The sequence below is a fragment of the Puma concolor genome, chromosome C2 (assembly GCF_028749965.1).
Source record: "Puma concolor isolate L17-30 chromosome C2, mPumCon1.1.hap2, whole genome shotgun sequence".
NCBI classification, from domain to species: Eukaryota; Metazoa; Chordata; class Mammalia; order Carnivora; family Felidae; genus Puma; species Puma concolor.
This window is the reverse complement of record NC_141675.1, coordinates 62,451,726-62,473,409: the sequence shown is the minus strand read 5'-3', so window position 1 is coordinate 62,473,409 and position 21,684 is coordinate 62,451,726. Positions and strand designations below refer to the sequence as shown.

Below are 21,684 nucleotides of genomic sequence, written 5' to 3'. Positions count from 1 at the left end.
TATTGATGGTTTGTGTATTCTCTTTTTTCTGATTAGTATGCCAAGAGGTTTGCCAATTTTATTTTTCTTTTCAAAGACATAAATTTTGGTTTTATTTATTTTCTCTATTCTTTTTTTCTGCTCTCAGTGAATTCCTCTCTTTTTCATCCCTCTATTCAGGCTTACTTTGTGCTGAATTTACTCTTCTGTACTTAGTTTCTTAAGGTGCAAGCTCAGATCATTATAGATCTTTCTTTGTTTCTATTGGAGACATTTAGAACTGTAAATTTTCCTCTAAACAGTGCTTCATGTAAAATGAAATGGTAGTAGTATCCAAGTGTGTAACACTACTAATTTTTTGTCCATTTCTTCTATGAATTACTCAGAAAGAGTGTTGAAATCCCCAATCATAGCAATAGATTTGCTAGTTATCCTGTCAGGTGTTTTTCCTCAGTTATTGCTTCATGTGTTTTGAAGCTTTGTTATTAGGTGCATACACATTTAGATTTTTTTTTTTTTTTTTTTTTTTTGTCCTCCTGATGAACTGATCCCTTTAGCAATAATCTTTATTCTTATGAGAAGTTAGGGTGATGATTCATTTTCATAAATACCAAATAAAAAGCTAGGCAGCCTAGTTAACAGTAGGTTTACAAGCCCCGCAATGGAGTCCCAAATCCTTAGACGCTTTGTCTCCTAGTTCTTCTTCCCCTCTCCATTTCACGAGGCTATTTTCATAGGCTTTGCAATGAGCATTTGCCAAAGAACAAAGGGAGGAGGGACTGAAAGTCTCTGTCACCTCAGGGGAATGTACATTTGTTCCAATCAGACTAATTTTTGCCTTATGTGGGCATCGGTGATGTCTGGGTAAGGCTGTGACCTCTGTAGTACTCAGCCAATGAGGAACCAGGGGCAGGACTTGGACGCTAGGAGATAAATTGTCTGCTATAACTGCTCAGAGTGTACCTGTCAGATGCTAGCTCTTGCAAGTATGTTGATTAAAACCTCACTTCACATGCTCTGATTCTCTGAGTCTCTCCTTCCATTGGGTTGGTGGGCCTATTTCTCACGTTCTGAGGTCTATTTTCTTTGATATTAGTATGATCACTTCAGATTTTTTTTTTTAATTTGAGTTTTCATGGTCTATCTTTTCTCATCTTTTTTACTTTTAACATTGCTGTATTTGTATTTTTGCTGGTTAATTTTACGTGTCAACTTGATGGAACCATAGGGTGCCCAGATATTTGGTTAAACATTAATCTCAGTGTGTCTGTAAGGGTGTTTCTGGATGAGACATTTGAATTGGTACATTGAGTAAAGCAGATTGTCCTCTGCAATACGGGGAAGGGGGACTCATTCAATCAATCGGAAATGTAAATAGAGTAAAAAGGAGAAGTAAGGAAGAATTCACCCTCTCTGCCTGTTTTTGAATTGGGATGTTGGTTTTCTCTTGCAGTTGAACTGGAAGCTGTACCATCAGTTTGGGTTCTCAGGCCTTCAGACTTGGATTGAAACCCTACTGCTGTCTTTTCTGGGTATACAGCTTACAGATGGCAGACTGAGACATCTTAGTCTCCATAATCATGTGAGTCAACTCAATAAATATATAAATGTAAGGAGATTTTTTAATATATATGTATATATATAATATGTATTTGTCTATGCATGTATTTGTCCCATTGGTCTGTTTCCCTGTTGTCTCCTGATTAACACAGTAAACTGAATTTCTTGTAGAAAGCATATAGTTAGGTCTTGCTTTTTAATGCAGTTTAAACCACTCTGTCCTTTTTTTTCCCCTTTATTTTATTTTAATTTTTTTGGCAATGAATTTCCTGTTTCATTGAAAAAACATTTTTCCTTCCTTCCTTCCTTCCTTCCTTCCTTCCTTCCTTCCTTCCTTCCTCCTCTCTCCCTCCCTTCCTCCCTCCCTCCCTTCTTTCCTTCCTTCCTCCCTCTCTGCCTCCCTCCCTTCCTTCTTTCCTTCCTGACTTCAAAATATTTGTGTCATTATCTTCTGGCTTGCATGGTTTCTGACAAAATGTCTGCTAATATTTCTGTATTTGTTCTTTAATATATTCCGTATGCATTTTTTAACCACTTTTGAGACTTTATCACTGTTAGTAATTTGGTTACAATGTTACTTGGCATGCTTTTATTCATGTTTATTTTTTATATTCTTTATACTTCTTGTATTGGTGCGCAGATTATTTGGATCAAATTTCAAAAAAAAATTAGTATTATTTCTTCAAATATTTTTTCTATTCCTTTCTTTCACCTCTTTCAGGATTCTATTACAAATTTATTACACTGCTTGATAATGTCTCAGAGGTCATTGATGCTTTCTTCATAGTTTTCAATCTTTTTTTCTGTGTTGCATTTTGGATAGTTTCAACTGATATGTCCTAATAGTTTCTACTACTCCAATGATTTCTTTTCAACGGTCTATTGCCATACTTTTTTCCGCAGTGACTAATATGCTGCCAATTTAAACCAAATCACTTTTCATTTAATGTTTATTTTTCATCTTCAGTAGTGGTCTTTTTCATATCTCTAATTTTTTTTTTCATCATACTCATGTGTTTTTCTACCACCATGAACATATGGAGCATATTTATAACTATTTCAAGATGCTTTCCTGGTAATTCCCTTATCTCTGTCATTTCTAGGACTATTTCTAATGATTGATTTTCTCCTGGTTAGAAGTGATATCGTGCTGCTTATTTGCATATCTAGTAATTTTTTTAATGGATGCCAGATGCTGTGAATTTTCTATTGTTGCTAGCTGGATTATATTGTATTCCTTTAAATAGTGTTGGATTTCATCTTGGTGTACTGTTAAGTCACTTGGAATCAGTTGGATCATTGTGAGATGTACTTTTAGATTTTGCTATTATGGAAGAAGAGGAGCTTTTGTTCTGGGGCTAATTCAGACCCATGACCAATATGTGGCCTTTCTGGGGATTCCACCCTATTATTGTAATATAATGTCTTTCCATTCCGGCTGGGAGCAATGCAAACTACTCTCAGGCTGGTGTGAGCATCCGGAATTGTTCTCCCTGGTTTTTCTGGTGGCTCTTTCTCTGAGCTTAGATCGTTTTCTCCCAACCTGCACTGATTAGTACTCAGCCAAAAACTGAAGGTAACCTCTGCAGATCCTTGGAGCTCTCTCTGTGTAGCTACCAGAAGCTCCCTCCTTTCTGCGATTCCACCCTTAAATACTAGCTGCCTTAGCCTTCCAGAACTGTTTTCTCTGTTTCCTCAACTCAGAGAGACCATAAGGTCCTTCTGGGTTTTCCCTCCCTGATTTGCATGCAGCCTGGAAACTGCCTCCAGGCATCAGGCTGGTCTGAGGGCATGGTTCACTTTGTTTCCCTTTTCTCAGAGATTATGGTCCTGTGGTGGTGCTGCCTTTCAATGTCTGAATACATATGTGTATATATATATATATTTTCCTATTTTCTCACTTGTTTAAAATGGGAGGGTAAATTTGGGTTTGTTGTTCCATTTTGGCTACAAGGATAAGTCAATATACATTTTTTTGTGATAGAAAATTAAAATTTTGAAAACAGATACTCATCTACAAAATGAAGGAATTTATAGGCAAGTTGCTTAACTGATCAAAACCTTAATTTCCTTGCACATAGGGAATTAATAACAATGCTTCCCTACTTGAGGAGTGGATTGGAACTAGGATCCAATGTGACAGAGGAAGTTCTTTGTAAACTATAAAGCTCTATGCAAATGACAATGTCAAGGCTGTGGTAGGGAAGGGGTGCTAGGGATGGTGATGATTGCTTCAGTTCCATAACAATTCAAGTAATAAAACTATGTTTTAAGAAGATTTCATTTCAAAAAAATCCTGTGAATAATAATAACAGCACATACTCTGGGTCTTGTATGTAAGCAAACATCCTTTTCCAAGCTGGTTTTAAGCAAAGAGAGAATGTATTTGCTCATTAACTATGAAGGCCAAGGTGGTGGGCCAAGCCCAGCTAAATACAGAGTTCCAATGCTGTCAATGTTGTCTCTCTCTCTCTATGTCTCTGGCTCTCTTGCCTCTGCTCTGCTTCCTTCTCAGACTTTCTCCAGGTGGCAGCAAGATGGTTGTTGACAATTCCACCTCATATTCCAACAGCTTGGCAAACTGAGTAGACAGAATGAACCTTTCAACAATTGTTCTGGCAGAAAATTTCTGAATCTGATTTGGGTGATTTTCCCATTTCTGAACCAATTGTCGTCACCAGGAAAAAATGATATTTTAATTGGCCAGGTCTCTGAAATCAGGGACATTTTATTAGATACCAAGGATTCAAAGCTCAATAAGATATGATCTTTGATCTCTCAGTTAGCAAAGTATTTACAGGGCACAATGAATTACAGAGGAAGGTATGGTTAGTTCTACTCAGTAATCAGAGAGAAGACCACAGTATGTTTCCTATGTTTGGGTACTTCCTTTCGTATCCTTGCTTATGCTGCGCTACTTTGCTTCATGGATTACTAAGAAAACAGGCAACACACAAGGACACTTTGACAAAAGAATCTTTACAGCCACAGAAAAATACAAAATCACTATGCTCCGTAAACTACATGACTATAAGGGAAAAGTAAAAGTAGCATTGACCCGTCTCTGCCTTCACTCTTCAGGTACAGTGTACTTAAATAATGTGTTTTTTTGTAATACTCCTTGATGTTATTTTTGTTTGTGCTCTATCTCGCAGACGACATAGTCAACTACTTGAAAGCAGAAATAGACTGTGTTTTTTTTATCTTTACATTCCCCTCAGTCTTGACAGAGTGCCTTACCCATATTAGGAGCTGAGTGAATTATTTGTTGAATGTATGAATGAGTGGCTAGCTAGTTATATATGGTATGTGAGGTATCCTTCTAAGTGCTTTACCTATATTTACTCATGGTATCTTCCCAGCAATCCTATGAAGTAGATTCTACTTATTCCTCATTCTACAAATGAGGAAAGTAATACCCAGAGAGGCTGTTACCTACCAAAGAGCCTGTAGGTAAGAACTGGATGGCAAACCCAGGCAACCTGGTTTTAGACTGCTCTAGCTGCTGTCTTAGTTTTGAAAAACAAACTTACTGAAATACTTCATTAAAGAATAGGAGACAGAAAGAGAGAACACGAATGTTGTACATTTTAACAGCAATAGCAACTGGTCACCTACGACGGAAACGGAAAGATTACACTTAGCTTAGAATTTGTCAAAGCATGAAGGTGTTATCCATTAACTGGATGAGTCAAATGATGATGCAAGGGAAAACCTTCAACCGTGAGTGAAAGCAGTCATCTGAGTGGCTGTTAGTATTGTCTGAGGGCTGAGAAATGACTCCCTTTTGTTCTTAGGTAGACATGCAGAAACAAACAAAATGAAGTGACAGTTTGTTTCACCTCTTGGTGATGCAAAGAAACCACATTGTGAGTTCGGTAGACAGCAAATTATTTGACTCGTACAATAAAGTTTAATAAACCTGGCTGTTGTAGAGGAAACTCAAGACTTTAACAATAGCAACGAGAACAACAGCAGCAACAGCAGGTAAGCACAGGACTGACCGCCGTTACAGCAATCTAGACTCTCGCAACTGTGGATGGAGCGATTCTGACTGTTTACCTCTTTGATCTGTGATGTTCACTTTTATCTTTACTCTTTGAATAACTTGGCTCAAATCTAGTCAGTAGTCGTGGATGGCTCCAGGAAAAATTGTCATTTGAATAGTTTCTTGGTGCTACCTCTTTAAACTCTTTTTCTTTGAGTATTGCCTTAGTATACTCTTGTCTCTAAGTAACATTAGTATAAACAGTAATAAAATAATTTTAATCACATTAGAAGAAGTTTAGAGGTAGGGCAATTTTCTGAGTTGCCAATTAGCTCACAATGTTATCAGATCTAGTTTTTTTTTTTTTAATCTACTGTAGGCACTTTTTTTTCAAATTTTTATTAAATTCTAGTTCGTGAACATATAGTGTAACGCTGGTTTCAGGAATAGAATTTAGTGATTCATTACTTACTACAACACCCAGGGCTCATCACAAATGCTGTCCTTAATACCCATCACCTATCTAGCCCATCTCCCACCCAACTCCTTCCAGCAACCCTCAGTTTGTTTTCTATGGTTAAGAGTTTCTTATGATTTGCTTCCCTTTCTTCCCACCCCCCCTTCTCCTATGTTCATCTTTGTTTGTTTGTTTGTTTTTATCTCTTTGTTCAGATAGTCACATGTTAGTTAGCTTCTCAGGCTGATTCTCCTCTTGGTCACAGAATGGCTGCCAGTTAGCAACTGCCATGCTTATTCATGCAGAATGGTTGAAAGAGTCTGGCTGTCTGTGACAACATCTTGAGAAATTGAAAGAACGTATTATATGGAAATAAATTACTACAGGCCACAAAGTCCTTGATTCAATAATGAGCACAATTACAGTTAAATTCATGAACCATAATTGCAAAGCTACTTAACTAAAAACTTTAGTGAAGAAGCTGCTGACACAAGATTTTAGAAAATGAAAAGCACTGGACCAGGCATTAGTCTTTTCCTCTGGAGATAGGGGCAGGCAGAGCTAATGTTGGGAAAAATACACATAACTGCTGCCATAACATTTACATTTTACATATAGTTAATCTGTGTATAGTCATAAAAACATTTTGGTCTACTTGTGAATGAGTGGAGTTTTCCTGTGATATTCAAGGTTTACTTTTTTTTTTTTTTTTAATTTTTTTTTCAACGTTTTATTTATTTTTGGGACAGAGAGAGACAGAGCATGAACGGGCGAGGGGCAGAGAGAGAGGGAGACACAGAATCGGAAACAGGCTCCAGGCTCTGAGCCATCAGCCCAGAGCCCGACGTGGGGCTCGAACTCACGGACCGCGAGATCGTGACCTGGCTGAAGTCGGATGCTTAACCGACTGCGCCACCCAGGCGCCCCTTCAAGGTTTACTTTAAAGCAATCTTCTAAATAGTGATTTGAGTCTTTGAGACATTATTTAGAATGTTGTTCAATTTGTTGTAGAGAATTGTGTTTGTTTTTTTTCACATCATAAACACTTTGTTATTTGAGATTAACTTTGCTCGCCAGTCTGGTGTCACATAAATGATGACCACACAGCCCCTAGCGGCAAATCAGTAGGTGAGGGTTGAACATTTTCTTATTGAGTCAGGAACATATTTTGAAAGCATTTCTCCCCACGTAATGGAATGCATAACCAGCAATTAAAATAAGTGACTCTTAACAGATTTGTTGAAAAACACAATGCAAGATCTTGTTTTTTCCATACCTAGAAAACCTCAGCACATCTCTTGTCACGTAGCTTTACCTATACACACACGTGTGCATATGCTCCACACAGTCGTATTGGATGAGGTAAAAAGCTGTTATGTTTTACCTATCTGCTGTTATTTTGGTTTCCAAAATCTTGAATTAAATGAGATTGCTTTTACCTCTCAGAGCCGTGTTAAATGTTAGAGATCATATAAGAAATGATGGTTGCTACATTCAGGGACATTACCATCTATTTCAGAAATAGGTGAGCAATTGATAAAATTGTAAAACTGTGAGTAACCAATCCCACATTCTGTGCTAGAGATTTCAAGTGCCACAGGGAACACTCCAATAAAGGAGGTGTGCCCAATGCAATCTAGTGTCCCATTGTCTCTGGCACTCTCTCCGGTCCACAAAGTTCAGTAAAGGCCCAAAATGCAAATAACTAATCATGGGTATTTGGCATTAGCACCTGGATTCACAAATAAGCAAAGGGACTTTTAAAATTGAATGCTGTATGTTCAACTAGGCTAATGTAAAATAATGATTAGATTAAAATCCAAACAGTGGAAAAAGACATTCTGTCAACTCATTCTGAAGATATTACTGGTCGTCGGGCAGAATTGTGGGTTTTATAAAATAAATATTATAAAATATACAAAACCTAAATATAAACTAAATACAAAATTTGATATTCCATATTCTTTATACTTTTGATTCTATATCAGTTTATGTCTGTGATGTCTTTTTTTTAGGAAAAAAAAGAAAAAGATTATACTTTTAGGAGGGAAAAATCCTTTAGCTAAGAGAGTCATATACAAGACTCACTCAATGGTGTCGGTTGCTATTGAAGATCAATAAGAAACAGAACGCATAGTCCTTGCTCTCAAAAGTTTATAATCTGGGGCGCCTGGGTGGCTCAGTTGGTTGAGCGTCCGGCTTCAGCTCAGGTCACGATCTCGCGGTCCGTGAGTTCGAGCCCCGCGTCGGGCTCTGTGCTGATGGCTCAGAGCCTGGAGCCTGTTTTGGATTCTTTGTCTCCCTCTCTCTCTGCCCCTCCCCTGTTCATGCTCTGTCTCTGTCTCAAAAATAAACGTTAAAAAAAAAAATTAAAAAAAAAAGTTTATAATCTAATGAGGGAGAAAACAATGAGGCATGTGAACTCAGAGGAGAGCAGTAAAACAGCAAATCATACCTTCCTGTGAAAAATTTTACTAATTCCAATGTGGTTTTTTTGTTGTTGTTTTAATCTGAAGTAATTCTGCCATGATTTGCTTTACTTGCCTAATTATAGACATAGGCTACACCAAGGTCAAGATACACGTTCAGGACACAAGATCAGGATAGGATACACCAAGATCCTGGTCAAGATCAGGACATTCTTGAGCCTGGGGAGTATTTCATTTAATAGTTATTTTCTAATATTTCTTTCCTCTCCTGAGTTTAAAAATTAATCCCACACCTAGAAGTTAGGGAAACTTTAGAAGTCTTTCTATTGAAACTTCAGAGGAAATTCTTTAGAATATTTTATATGTACTTGGCTTTCAGGATCCTCTTGGCTCAATCCTTGCTCCTACTGTGAACAAAGGTCAAACATAACTACTGTAAACTTTTCATTAGGGTTCATCCTTTGGCATTTTAAATGTTTCTGTGAAGAGGTCTTGAAAGGCCTCAACGATTAGATATCCTAGACCCTGCTACAGTCCCCCCAAAACTTTGAGTTGGCTTAAAAACTAAAGGGAAGGAGAAAAGGAGAAATAAGGGAAGTACACAAGCAGGAATAGGACGAGTGCTTTTAGAGGGGAAAAGGTCTGTTTTTGTTTTGTTTCATTTTAAGACGAGGGTAGGAGACAAAAAGCCACTGGCTCTCCTGATGGCGGTGAAAATGGCGAACGCCTGGCTCTTCCTCCTGTGCTCTAACCACTACACCGCCATGTCCTGCTTAGTTTTCAGAAATGCATTTTATTGATCCTACACTTGTTTGATATACAAAATGAATTTAATAAACTTGGGACACATATAAAAATAAAACATGATTTATCAGTCAAAAGAATTTCCTGACCAAGGGCACACTGCATTACCTTAGGAATACACCCCAAACCACAGCATTTCTCTAATGCTGCTTTTTAAAAATTCCTGACCTCCCACCACTTCTGTTCTCACAGATTTTTCCTGTTTTAGCAGTACTCTCATCCCATCAAACGGCTTCAACGGTGTTATTTATTTGGGTAAAAATAACAGGAGTGGAGATGAGGGACTCATCAATTCCAACTTAGACAGAAAAATGACTGAAATTATCTGGTTGTGGAGTCACTTTCTTTTTCACTTCATAAAACATCCCAAACATTCATCACATATCAACTTTCTGAGTGCATTTCAACATGACCGTGTGTTTGTCAGTTCAAATACTTTGCACAGCCCTGTCTGTCTGAAGCAGCTGATGGCGCCTTCGGTTTCACTCCTGGTCTTCAAGCTCTTGCACAAGAAGCGGGGCTTCCCCACAAGTTCCTGACCCATCTCCGGCTGCCCATTCCTCTGTTCTTCAGGTCAGGGCCCTGGGAAAGTTGCTGCTCTGAGGGAAAGGAACCGGGGCCCAGGTGCCTGGTGATAGGTATTGGGTACACTGGAAATGTACTTCCAGACTGGTCTGAGAGCACCTTTGAAGGGGAAAATCTGAACCAGACAGGTAACTGGACAGAATGGGAAAAACACTGGTCTGGGAGTGACCTCAGTGATCTGAGCAATTACTTAGCATCTCTGACTCTCAATCTTCTCTCCTTATGAAAAGCAGCAACACAATGAGAGCCCACAGTCCTCAATTCCCATCCTGTTTACCTCACTGATATATTATGGTGATCAAATTTCATTGTGTATAGCAAAATCTTTTTATTTTTTATTTTTTAATGTTTATTTATTTTTGAGAGTGGGGGTGGGGGGAAGAACAGAGAGAGAGAATCCCAATCAGGTTCTGAGATGTCACCAAAAAGCCTGCCTTGGGGCTTGAACTCAGGAACCATTTAATCATGATGTGAGTTGAAATCAAAAGTCTTATGCTTAACTGACTGAACCGCCCGGCATGCCTGTGACAAAATCTTTTCAGACTCTTAGGCACATCACAAATCATCAGCTCTCATTAACATAGATACCCTGAACACTGTTAAGCATTTTGCCCCAGGACTGTGGCCACGGAGGTAGTTTTCTTGAGTTCAGTTATATGGTTCCCTTCCTTCCCCCACTTTACCCTATAGTAGCCACATGCAAAGGTAGCACGTGATACCTGTGGCTATCTATGCTAAGAAGGCTGTTACCTACCACCCCACAACACATTTCCTAATTTAAAGAAAAACTCATTTGTTAACATTTCCTTCTTTCTTCATCCTTTCATCTGTGAGAGTTATTATGACCATTCAGATCCTGGTGGTGTAAAAAGTCATCCCAAGGTGTTTCTCTTGCAGGAAAAGAATCAAGACATCTGTGGATGACGCACTAAGGTAGTCACTGGCAACCGCCCTTCCATTTCTGGGTTGGCTCATTGTTTACCTAATTGCCAGTAATAATATTTCATTGTGTAAAGAATGTTGGCACCAGGGGCCCAGGTTCCAGTTTATTGATGGCTCAGAGTTTATGAATTGATGCCCTCAGCAGGTTGCTGCCCTGATGAATGGCAATTACTGCGGCTCCCACAGAGGCAATTGTAGTCAGAGCATTTACTCCTTTCAAATAATTGCCCCTGAGAAGTTGAACAGGTAATTGTAACATCTGAAAACCATGCTTTTGGCTCCGAATCAAAGAGTATTAATCTCCGTAACAGAGGTGTTTTGGAATGACCCAAAAGAGTTGTTAAAGAATGGTCTCCAGAGTGTTTAATTTTAAGATGAATTGGAGAAACCTTAGCAAGACCCCCCCCGTCCCTAACGAAAATTAAAACGTTGTAAAGACACCCAGATTGTTGTTAGAGGTGCCCACCTTTTTGAAGTTGCGATTCTCTGTAGTGATTGGTTTGCTTCAGACTTTATGCCTACCATTACTCCTCCTTAAAATTCTTTAAAGCACCTTGCTCCAGCCAGGCTAATCTGCCCCTTAACCTCTGAAATGTGTTCATTCTCACTCCAGAAAATTTGTTCGTACCATCCTTTAATGCCATTCATTGAATACATGCAACGCAAAAAGGACAAGTTATTTGAAACACCATTTCATTTTATACTATGACATAGGTGGATTGAATGAATTACGGAAGTCCCTTCAATAAAGAGAGTGCTAAAATCTTGAAATCATGCATATGTCTTCTATAGAATCCAAAGATACCTTCTACTCCAGGTACTTTGTTAGAACTCCTAATCTATTTATTTTGGTGCCATGAAAGAAACGGGATGGAGTCACATAATATAGTTTATTTGTATAAACTTCAATTTGGAGGGAACTATTGCACACAATGGGAAAGAAATATAAAGATACTAATCCACAATGGTTTTGGGGTTTGGGGGAGAAAAGAGTATCAAAGAAAATGTAATATAGAGTCACACCTATAACTTTTAAACCTTTCTGAATAAAGGTCAGAAATCTTTGAGAGATGACACTGGAGGACAGGAAGGAAATAAGAAAAAAAAAAAAGATCCAAAATATACAAAAGTGTAGAAAAATCATAAACTAGTTTTAAATTCTGGAAACCGTGGTGTTTAAACATTTATTCTTCTCAAATTGTTGGCAGTAAATCCAGTGTGCTGAAAACAGCCAGGTATGTCTCCTTCAAGGCAATCTGCCCGTCATTATTCAAAGTGCCAGGGGTTTAAAAAGTGTCTTAGCATCCTCACATTTCAGACTAGTAAGTAACGCCAGAAGGAATGATTAGAAGACTTCAGACTAAAGTATGAGTTGGTTCAGAAACATGCAACCATTAGAATAAAAGCTGTAAAAAATGATCATGGAAGTAAATATGGGATAACATGAACATGGGTAAACTGAAATATGAAGTAATTCTACAAACACACACACACACACACACACACACATGCACAACTAGAATAATCTAAAGGATACCAAAATAAAGATATACTTACTCATGCAACCATAGACATAGATTTCCTTAATCTTGATTTACCTTAAGACTTCAATACTCAAGAGTTTCCATCTTATATAATCACGACCTTGTTCTGCTAATTGGATTATTGGAACTGAGAGTTTTATAGGCACATAGAACAGACATGAATTGTAGAGACCATGTATTCCAGACGGCTGCCTTGAGGCAGATAAATATCTGAACCAAGGATGACAGATAGGTTTTAACTTAGAAACTAATTCCAATCCATTTGTGGTTGGCTGACTAGAGCAATGCATTTAGGTGAATTCTGAGGCTGAGTTTAGCTCCAATAAGAGGAATATGGAGTTTGATTGATAATGTAGGGTCTAAAGTGCTCAGGTCCGGGAATCAGAGTCCAGAACACATGTTGGGATGGAGGCTGGCCTTACTGCCATACATTTGTTCTTCACAGTCTAAAAACTAGGTACAAAGAAGGTAGCATAGAGTATAGACAGTCAATAAATATTCTAGGGTGTAATTACATAGCACAGAAATATTTAACCTGCATTTTTTTTTTTTTTTACCAAAATTATCCTGGATATATGAGGGGATTTTTTAATTTGCTTCTAGATGTTCTAGATACCAAGGAAATCTAAAAGGTTTCATGCCGTAAGTTCCTTGCCCTTTATTCCTTAAGGTTTGGGAGTTCAAAAGAAAGGGGGAGTGCAGAGAGTGAGATATGCTCTTTAAGTGCATGGGGTCTCATGTCAGTGGCTGTTCTTTACCTCGTGCTCTTGTCATTCAGGTGACTATAATCACCTAAGGCCTCTGCTTGGTTCATAAGTTTTTTCACAGCTAACTCTACCTAATGCTTGGTTAAGCCATGCGACCACAAATGGTAATTATAGTCATTTATCCTAACTGCAAACTATTTATAACTAATGATCACACATCATAATAAGAATTCTTCATACGAAAGATGTGTCCAGTTCATTTTGTGGTATGTTTTATAGTATCACAACAATGAACTCTGTTGTTTCCAGCCCCTCTTTCATAGAGGCTCATCTCTTTGGCGTGGTCTTCTGACCCGATTTAAAGCAACCAGAGGACACTGAAGTGCTCCATTGAGTCTACTGACCTTGAACTATTCTCATTCTCTTCCAATGGCCTGTTCACTCCTTCTCTGTGTCCTTTCTTTTCCTTTCGCCTCCACCCTAATGCTTCTGTTCATAAATTTAGCAAACATTCAGTGGTAATTACCATTAACTGGTTCAAGTGCCAGAGACTGCAGTCGGCATGTTTTTATACTTTCTTTTGGTTCTTCACAGCAGTCCAAAGAATTTAACATTACTATCCCTACTGCATGGTTGTGGAGATTGAGAAACAGAGATGTCAATTTATTCAACATCACACAGTGAGGGAACACCCACATTGGGATTGGCGTTTAGCAATCCTCTTCCCAGTAATCCTCTTTCACTTACAAATCACTGCTTAATATTGTGACATTTACATAGGGCACCTGGGTGGCTCAGTAGGTTGGGCGTCCCACTCTTGATTTTGGCTCAGGTCACGATCTCACAGTTCGTGGGATGGAGTCGTCATCAAGTCTCTGTGCTGAAAGCACGGAGTCTGCATGGGCTTCTCTCTCCCTCTCTCTCTGCCCCTCCCCTGCTTGTATTCTCTCTCTCAAAATAAATAAACTTAAAAAAATAGCATAACATCTACAAGGCACACAAGACATTATCCAAACTTTTATGGAACTTAAAAATTAGAAAAATACCTAGTCTGTTATCTATTTGTTTCATGTCCTGTATCTACCCAATCATATATATTCATCCTGTTCCTGGTTACCAGTGCTAATGCCTGGTCCTGCCTTTGTTACCTCATGATTAATATAAAAGCCTTTTCACTAACACTCTAAACTATGTTGTATTCTTTCTTATATGTAATTTGCTTGCAAATTTTCTTTTGCTCAAAAACCGGGGCTACTATTTCACCTGGTTTATCAGGAATTACTTAAGTAGGTTTAACGGCAACTGTGTAATTTACAGTTTATTGCATGTATTATGGATTTTTTTTTATATCACATCCATTCATTTGGTAAGTAATCCTTGAGTGGGTAACCCTTATTAGGCTCTGTCAAAGATATAAAGTAGAATCTTTTTTGGAGAAAAAAAGAGAAGAGAGAAACTTTGGAACTCTTGGAGAGCTCTTGGAGAAAAGAGAGAAACTTAGTCCCAGACACCAAGAGCTACAAAGCAGAATATGACATAGTCTTACAATAAGAAAGGTGCAGATTCATGAAAGAAAACAACTGGGTCAATCAGAAATCATGAAGGAATAGGCAGTGTCTAAAGTAGACCTTGAGGGAATACATTGCTGGCTTTGGAAATGATAGAAGAGGCTGAGAACACGTTGTAAAGACATGGCCATTGGAGGTACCTGGGGTGTTGGGGATGCCATGTAGACCACGTGCCTGGAGTTGCTGGGGCACGGATTGCCTTCTGCTCTGACCACTGAGTCATGCTGGGTGGAGGCCAATGTAGCTGTTCGGCTTTGTAACGCTCTTCATCTACCAAACTCTGCTTGTTTAGTTTCTGGGGCTCCCTCCAAAAAATTTTTTTCTCTCTCTCCTTTGTTTTTCTTTTCTTTTTTTTTTTTCTTTTAAACCCTCCCTAAGGTCTTTTCCATACTCTGAAGAGTTTAATTCTATTTGGTCTCATCAAGGTTGCTATCATTTCTGTGTGCCCATTGTCTTCCCAATTGGATTACAGTCTCTTCGAGGACAGGAATGGATTCTTTCTAATTGCACATAAAACAGAGCCTAAGGCTGAGCCTACAGCAGGCAGTCAGTAAACATTGGATCATTTATTGGGTCTTTGGTTATGAATAAATGAAACTGTCCACAGACAATGTGGTTAAAAAATGTTAAACGAATGTTTCAGATTTACCCCAAATTGTTAGCTGTAGAAAAAACTAACATCAATTTAAGAAAGGAGATGATCTTTCTTAAAAAATTCTTGGTACACCCTATCTCTGTTAAAGATATTTCTCCAATCAAAGGCACTCATGTTGGATGCATATTGTGGTATGTATCTGGCTTTGAAGATCTAGCTTAAAAAAATAGGGGAAAAAATCATTTCATCTTTAAAGCACCATTTTCGATTTTATGTTGAAATGATTCATACCTCATTACCCACTTAGACTGAGTAATATGCTTTCTAACCAGAATTATTTCCACAAATATAAAGAAGTCTATTTTATCTTTCCCCATTGAAATTCAACTTCATTTATTAATGCAGAATTATCACCAGATTAAAATTTAGAATCTAAGACTGCTGGTTATTTACACAAATTATTTTATTGCAATCTGCCTATGGGATCACCTTGGCAGAATTAAACTCAACCAGTTAAAAGAATAACTTATGTAAGAACTGTCAGAAAAGATGAGAACCCAAATTATACACATGCAACATGAACATATAGTGTCTGAGCTGATTCAGCCACTGGAAAGGTTCATGAGTCCTGTTATCTGAGAAAATCAAATGAGGAACATTGCATTGTTTCTCTGATTTATACTTAGTCTGATATTGATTGCTGCTGCCTCGTGACTAAGAATGTGCAACTCGCCCGGAGAATAATTACCTCTGCTCCCCATCCTAGCAATCTGCTAAATCTTTTTTCATGTGAGAGAAAGTTTTACAAACTACATATTTAGTTTTCAGTGTTTCCTACAGTTATTTATAGTTTCATGGGCATTTTCTGTCTTCCCAATTCAACTGTGACTTCTCTTATGGCAAAAGCTGGCATTTTTCTTTGTATTTCCATTCTCTCTGTCACAGTGTTTTGAACATGGTTTATTAGTTTTTGTAGAAAATAGTACAAGATAAAATATAGCAACCTAACTTATCTTTTAAAATGTATTTCTAATAAAAAGGACAGTTGCTGTTTGTTTGTTTGTTTTTAGCTACCAACTAAGTCAAATATCTCAAAGCACTGTCTATGTAGAAATGTGACCCAGGAGAAGATAAAACTATAGTACAATGGCACAAATTCTAGATCATACTAAAAGTGCCTGCTACAGAACACACACTGTTCAGTTGTTGAAAATATACTTCCAGCTGTTTGGATGTATGTTGGATGTATGCTGTTGGATGTATGCCTGGATAAAAAATGCTCAGTGAGTTGGGGAATACTTGTTGCAGTGGAAGAACACTGCCTTTGGTTAAATAAGTCGGGTTTTATTGCTTGAGAACTATACATATATACTCTAAATTTTTTGGTAGAGTGCTGTTTCCATGGCGTAGCCACATGGATTGGATTAGAACTGTGATACCCCCTCAGAATTCTGCCCAAAACACAGTTAACCTTGAGCTAAAGCAATTTTGCTGAACCATTGATTGAGGCTCCTGGCACTGTTCTTGTATACATTCCCCTTGACCTTGTAATTTTGAGGAAATTGACTTTGCCCTCAAACTCTATTCTGGAACATTCATATTAATAAGACTATGTGTTTTTCTCACACTGTCTGGTTGCCACATTTAGTAGAAATTAATTAAACATACAAAAAATTACAGGTAGTCAAAAGTGCCTTAAAATGTACTTCAAGATGATACTAAATATATATACAAACAATTTAACTTTTACATCACAAACCTAGTGCCAAATAGAGCGCGTCTTTTTGAGAAATACTTCTTAGACATTTTAATAAAAGAGTATATTTTACATATAGAATTATGAACTTAACTTTATGTCATGATGAGGACAACTCATTAAGGAAATGATACAAGAATTAGGTATTAAAGGATAAGCAGGATTTTTTCCAGGTTGGGGGGACAGTTCAGGCACAGGGATGTGCATGAACAAAATGAGCCAACGTTTGGAGTGAAAACTTAAAAGTTAAAAGGATTCTATTATTTACATCATATAATTACAGCCTAAGAGTTGATGGAAAACAATGGTGAGTAAAAAGTGGTCCCCACCATTATACTCTAGTAGAAAAAGCAATTTAAATAACTCAGTTATAAAACATTAAAATGGTATGAGCGAGCAGTCATCTAACAAGGGTGAAAATATTGTGGGACTGTAAAGAAAGGAGAAAATAGGGTAATGATACAGGAAGGGTTATCAGATAAGATGGAATTTGAACTAGCCCTTGAAAAATGAGTAAGAATGTGAAAGGTCAATCCAGGGAAAATTCCAGGCCATTTCTGGGAAAGGAGAGTGCAAGAGTGAACTGAAGCACACAGAGCATGTTCATACACCAGTGCAGATGCCATTGTGACAAGAAAGTGGGGCCTTTTGGTGGCAAGGTGGGGATAGCGGGGGCAATGTTAGCAAAACCTGAATGATATTTTGAAGTTGAGTGGCAGAATTGTTTGAAGTTTTGGCAGAAGACCTTTGCCACTGGAATGAGGAGAGTGTGTCATGATTTGATTTTTGTCTTGAGTTCAACAAAGCCAAACTTACAGTTGGGAAAGTCATCCACGAAGAATGATTATCTCTGTAGGAAGGATACAGAGAAATCATTGTGTTTAATGTGAGGAGATATGGGTGAAGGTAGAGCTTGGGAAAGTCTTTCATACATGGAGAGGGAAGAAGAGAAACAGGAGAAGATTAAGAAAATGATTGCAAAGAGACAGGAAGGAGTATCTTGTACATCAAATTTTCATTCTTTGAAAACACATGCAGGGAATTTGGGGCTCTTTGGGCTGCTGGACTTCAGCAAAGACCTGGCATATATGCTAAGCACTCTTTGAAATGTTGGGATGATGTAGAATCCTCTACTCTCCTCTTTTTTATTCTCGCCTCACCATGTCATCATCCAACCCAAAGTTCATGCAGTCTATGAATTTATGATGTCACCCTCTACAAACTCCCCATACATAATTTTGTAACAAACCATAAGGGATAATTCTGTGTAACAGCTGTTCAAGGATGTCTGAATAGCCTGTTCTTGTCAATATGAAGGGCAGGACATGACTAGAATGACATTCTTAATAGTCCTAAAAGAGATTTCTTTCATTAAAAAAATTGTTTTAAAGTTTATTTTGAGAGAGAAAGAGAGAGTGTGAGTGGGGGAGGGGCAGAGAAAGAGAGGGAGAGAAAGAATCCCAAGCAGGCTCCATGCTATATCAGTGCAGAGCCTGATGTGGGGCTCAATCTCACAGATGGTGAGATCATGACCTGAGCCGAAATTGAGAGTTGGATGCTTAACTGACTCAGCCACCAAGGTGCCCCAAAATTTCTTTTATATACACAAAAAGTATTGATCTAAAATCTATTTTTTAGGGTACTTTAATCCCAAACTAGTATTTTAAACCCCATTATGTCAAGTCTTTTCTAGATATTTGCCCTTTTATTGACATATTCTTTTATTCTTATTATTAATTATTATACAATTTGCATTTTCATTTTTAACACTAATAATTAATGCCATCTCTCTCTGGCTGATCAGTGTTGCTTTATTGTTATTAACTCTATTAATATTTTTAAAAATAATTTTTGCCTTTGCTGATTTCTCCATTGCATGTTTATTTTCTGTTTCATTAATTCCTGCTATAATATTATGATTTCTTCTACTTTCTTTGGCTTTTGCCAAAAGATTTTAAAAAATCTTTTTGAGATGACATGTAGACATTAATTTTTCAACCTTTCTTCTTGCCTAACATATGTATTTGAGGGTATATATTTCCTTCGAACTATAGCTTTAGCTGCTGAATTTCACAAGTTTTGATAGTTACAATGTTACTACACTTTGAAAATATCATTCCTTTGACCTCATTATTGGCCATCAATGTTATCGCTGCTAATTTGTAGGGAGTATGTCTCTTTTCACTGGATTCTTTTAAGGTATTCTCTTTGTTTTGTTTTGAGGTTTCACTGTGATGGGCCTAAGTGTTGTTTTCTCCATATTTATTCTGTTTGGAATTCACAGTACTTTTGACTCTACTTAGTGACATTTTTGTTAGGATTTAGAAAATTTTCTCTTTTCTTTCTTTCTAGGACTCCAAATACAGCTATGGTAATTCCCCCCGACCCCCTTCTCCCCTGTTCTCCACCATGTCTTAAATGTCTTTTATGTCATTTTCTGTTTCTGTTTTTTAATACTTTTTTCTCTTCATGCCTTACTCTGGATATAATTTTCTTTTTCTGATATGTCTTCCAGTTCACTAGTCCCCATCTCAGTTGTGTCTCATTAGATACCAACTTCATTTAAAGTGTTTCTAATTGTAATTATTGTATTTTTCATTTCTGGAATTTATAATTAATTATTTTTGGCTTTAAATTCTATGCTAAAATCTTCTTATTGTTTAATTTTTTGGCTATATTAATTACGGTTATTTTAGTTTGTGTTTGATAACTACTATATCTGAACTTTTTTGAAGTTTGTTCCTCTTGTCTTTTTTTTCCCCCGTATTTTTGGGTCATATGATTTTGTTGACAGTTAAAGTAGGAACAGGTTATTTTAATCCTATTAAATGAGTAGTCATGCTATGGCCAATCTAATTCTAATTTACCCTTATACCTAAAGTGTGGCTCTCTGGGGTGACCTAACAGCCAGAGGTCTTTCCTAGGACTCCTTGTTGGTAATTCCTAACCTCTAATTTTTGCTACCCATCTTTCCAGAATATCTATTCAGCCTCTCCATCTCTTAGCTTCTTCTTGTGATCAGTATAAGAGAGAAAATCATGCATGACATTGGACTCATCTTTTTACCTCTCTGCAGTTCTTTTTTCTGGAAATAATTTTGAATTTGGTTATTCTTACTACCTTAATAGTTACCCAATTCTTAAACACAAAAGTATCTACTATCTAGGAGCACTTGGGTTGCTCAGTCAGTTGAGCGTCCCACTCTTGATTTGGGCTCAGGTCATGATCTTGCAGTTTGTGGGATTGAGCCCTGCATCGGGTTCTGTGCTGACAGTGTAAAGTCTGCTTGGGGTTGTCTTTCTCCCTCTCTCTGCTTCTCCCATGCTCTCTCTTTCTCTCTCTCTCTCTCTCAAAAAAAGAAAAAAAAAATATAGCCTATCATCTATCAACCTAAGTAGAGAAAGAGAGATAGAAAGATATATTTGTGTGTTGCCCAGGTTTTCTTACTATTTTGTGTGAGGGTTCATCTACAATAGCTCACCATTACCAGATTATTAAAATGCCTGATATAAACTCTTAAATATTCAGTTTGTTTAATTTAAAAAGTTTTGTAAAAATAATTTGCAAGAGGTTCTGACATCCAGTGCTGAATTTGAAATTTTGTCATAGAATTGTTTGCTAAAAAAAGAAGTCAAAAAAGAAAGTGAGGGAGAAGAGAAGACAAAGAATTTTTCCAGAGAAAAAGTGGGGGCAGAGAAAGGAAGAAGAAGAAAAAGAGGAGACACTATGGCAGAGTTTAGGCAACAGATCATTACAGGTCTCCAGATAGGTTTCGTTTTGAGGCTGCATTTCTTTTTGTTTGTTTTTTGTTTTGTTTTGCCTACATTATTTTTTTGTCCCTGTCACTTGTTGTCACTTCAATCAACCCATCTGGTAAGTTCTTGGTCAACCTAGTCACTGGATGCAACCCACTGTCCTTCATACAGACTCTTTGTTGGACTATAGATCTAGAGCATATATTACCAGCACTTTTTGTACACACTCCAGCTGGAATTGGAAGTAAATGCTCTCATTTTTTTCCTTCTCCACCTTTGACCCTCCTTCAGGACTTTCTTGGTGTTCCTGGCCTTCTGCCTGACGTCCAGAGTTGCCTGCATTCTGACAAGACAGAATGGCTCACCTAGCTTCAGAACAACAGCAGAGGTGCCAACACAAAGTAGACCAGATACACTGTCCAAAACACCCCTCCATGGTTATTCCAAACCAGGACTAAGCCAGGAGGTGTTCCAAAAATATATCACTATATTTTGGCCTGAGTGTCACTTCCCCACTTGGCAAGCTAGGGCTAGAGAAATTGGAACAGAGATTTCATGTTAGCCTGTCTTATATTCTCTCCTCTCAGATATACATCTTTGACTTGTCCCATCTCCAATGACACAGTTGCCCCAGCTTTTATAATTATTTGTACATACCAGAAAGGAGCAGAAGCTGTACATTTTGTCTCCAACCTTCTCCAAAATAATTTCAGCCAAACTGTTCTCTTCACACTAAAATGTTTTCAAGTGAATAAATGACCAACTGAATGAATATTTGTTATACATTTCTTCTTTTATTTTGTGGTTCACAGAGTTTCCTAACTATATGTTGTTGTTGTTTGTTCCTTTTTTTGTTTGTTTTGACCTGGTGCAATTGTACCCTTCCTTTGGGGGTTATCTCAAATTTCAAATCTCAAAGCCTCTGCTCACTATCCCAGTCTTTCAATGTTCTTTGAAAATCAACTATTAAAGCAGTTACTTTTTTATTATTCATTGTGGTTAATCAAAAAACCTC

The 21,684-nt window shown here is 37.6% G+C and overlaps 1 long non-coding RNA gene across 2 annotated transcripts; it reads left to right on the top strand.

Moving 5' to 3' along the window:
- The first annotated feature begins 1,278 nt into the window (after positions 1-1,278).
- On the top strand, positions 1,279-21,441 carry LOC147577286 (uncharacterized). 2 transcript variants are annotated; one of them, XR_015240106.1, is made up of 2 exons: positions 1,279-1,561; positions 20,961-21,441. It is a non-coding gene; the product is annotated as an uncharacterized LOC147577286 (long non-coding RNA). The 2 variants fall into 2 exon arrangements; XR_015240107.1 differs by lacking the exon at positions 1,279-1,561 and adding an exon at positions 4,829-5,526.
- Positions 21,442-21,684: the final 243 nt, after the last annotated feature.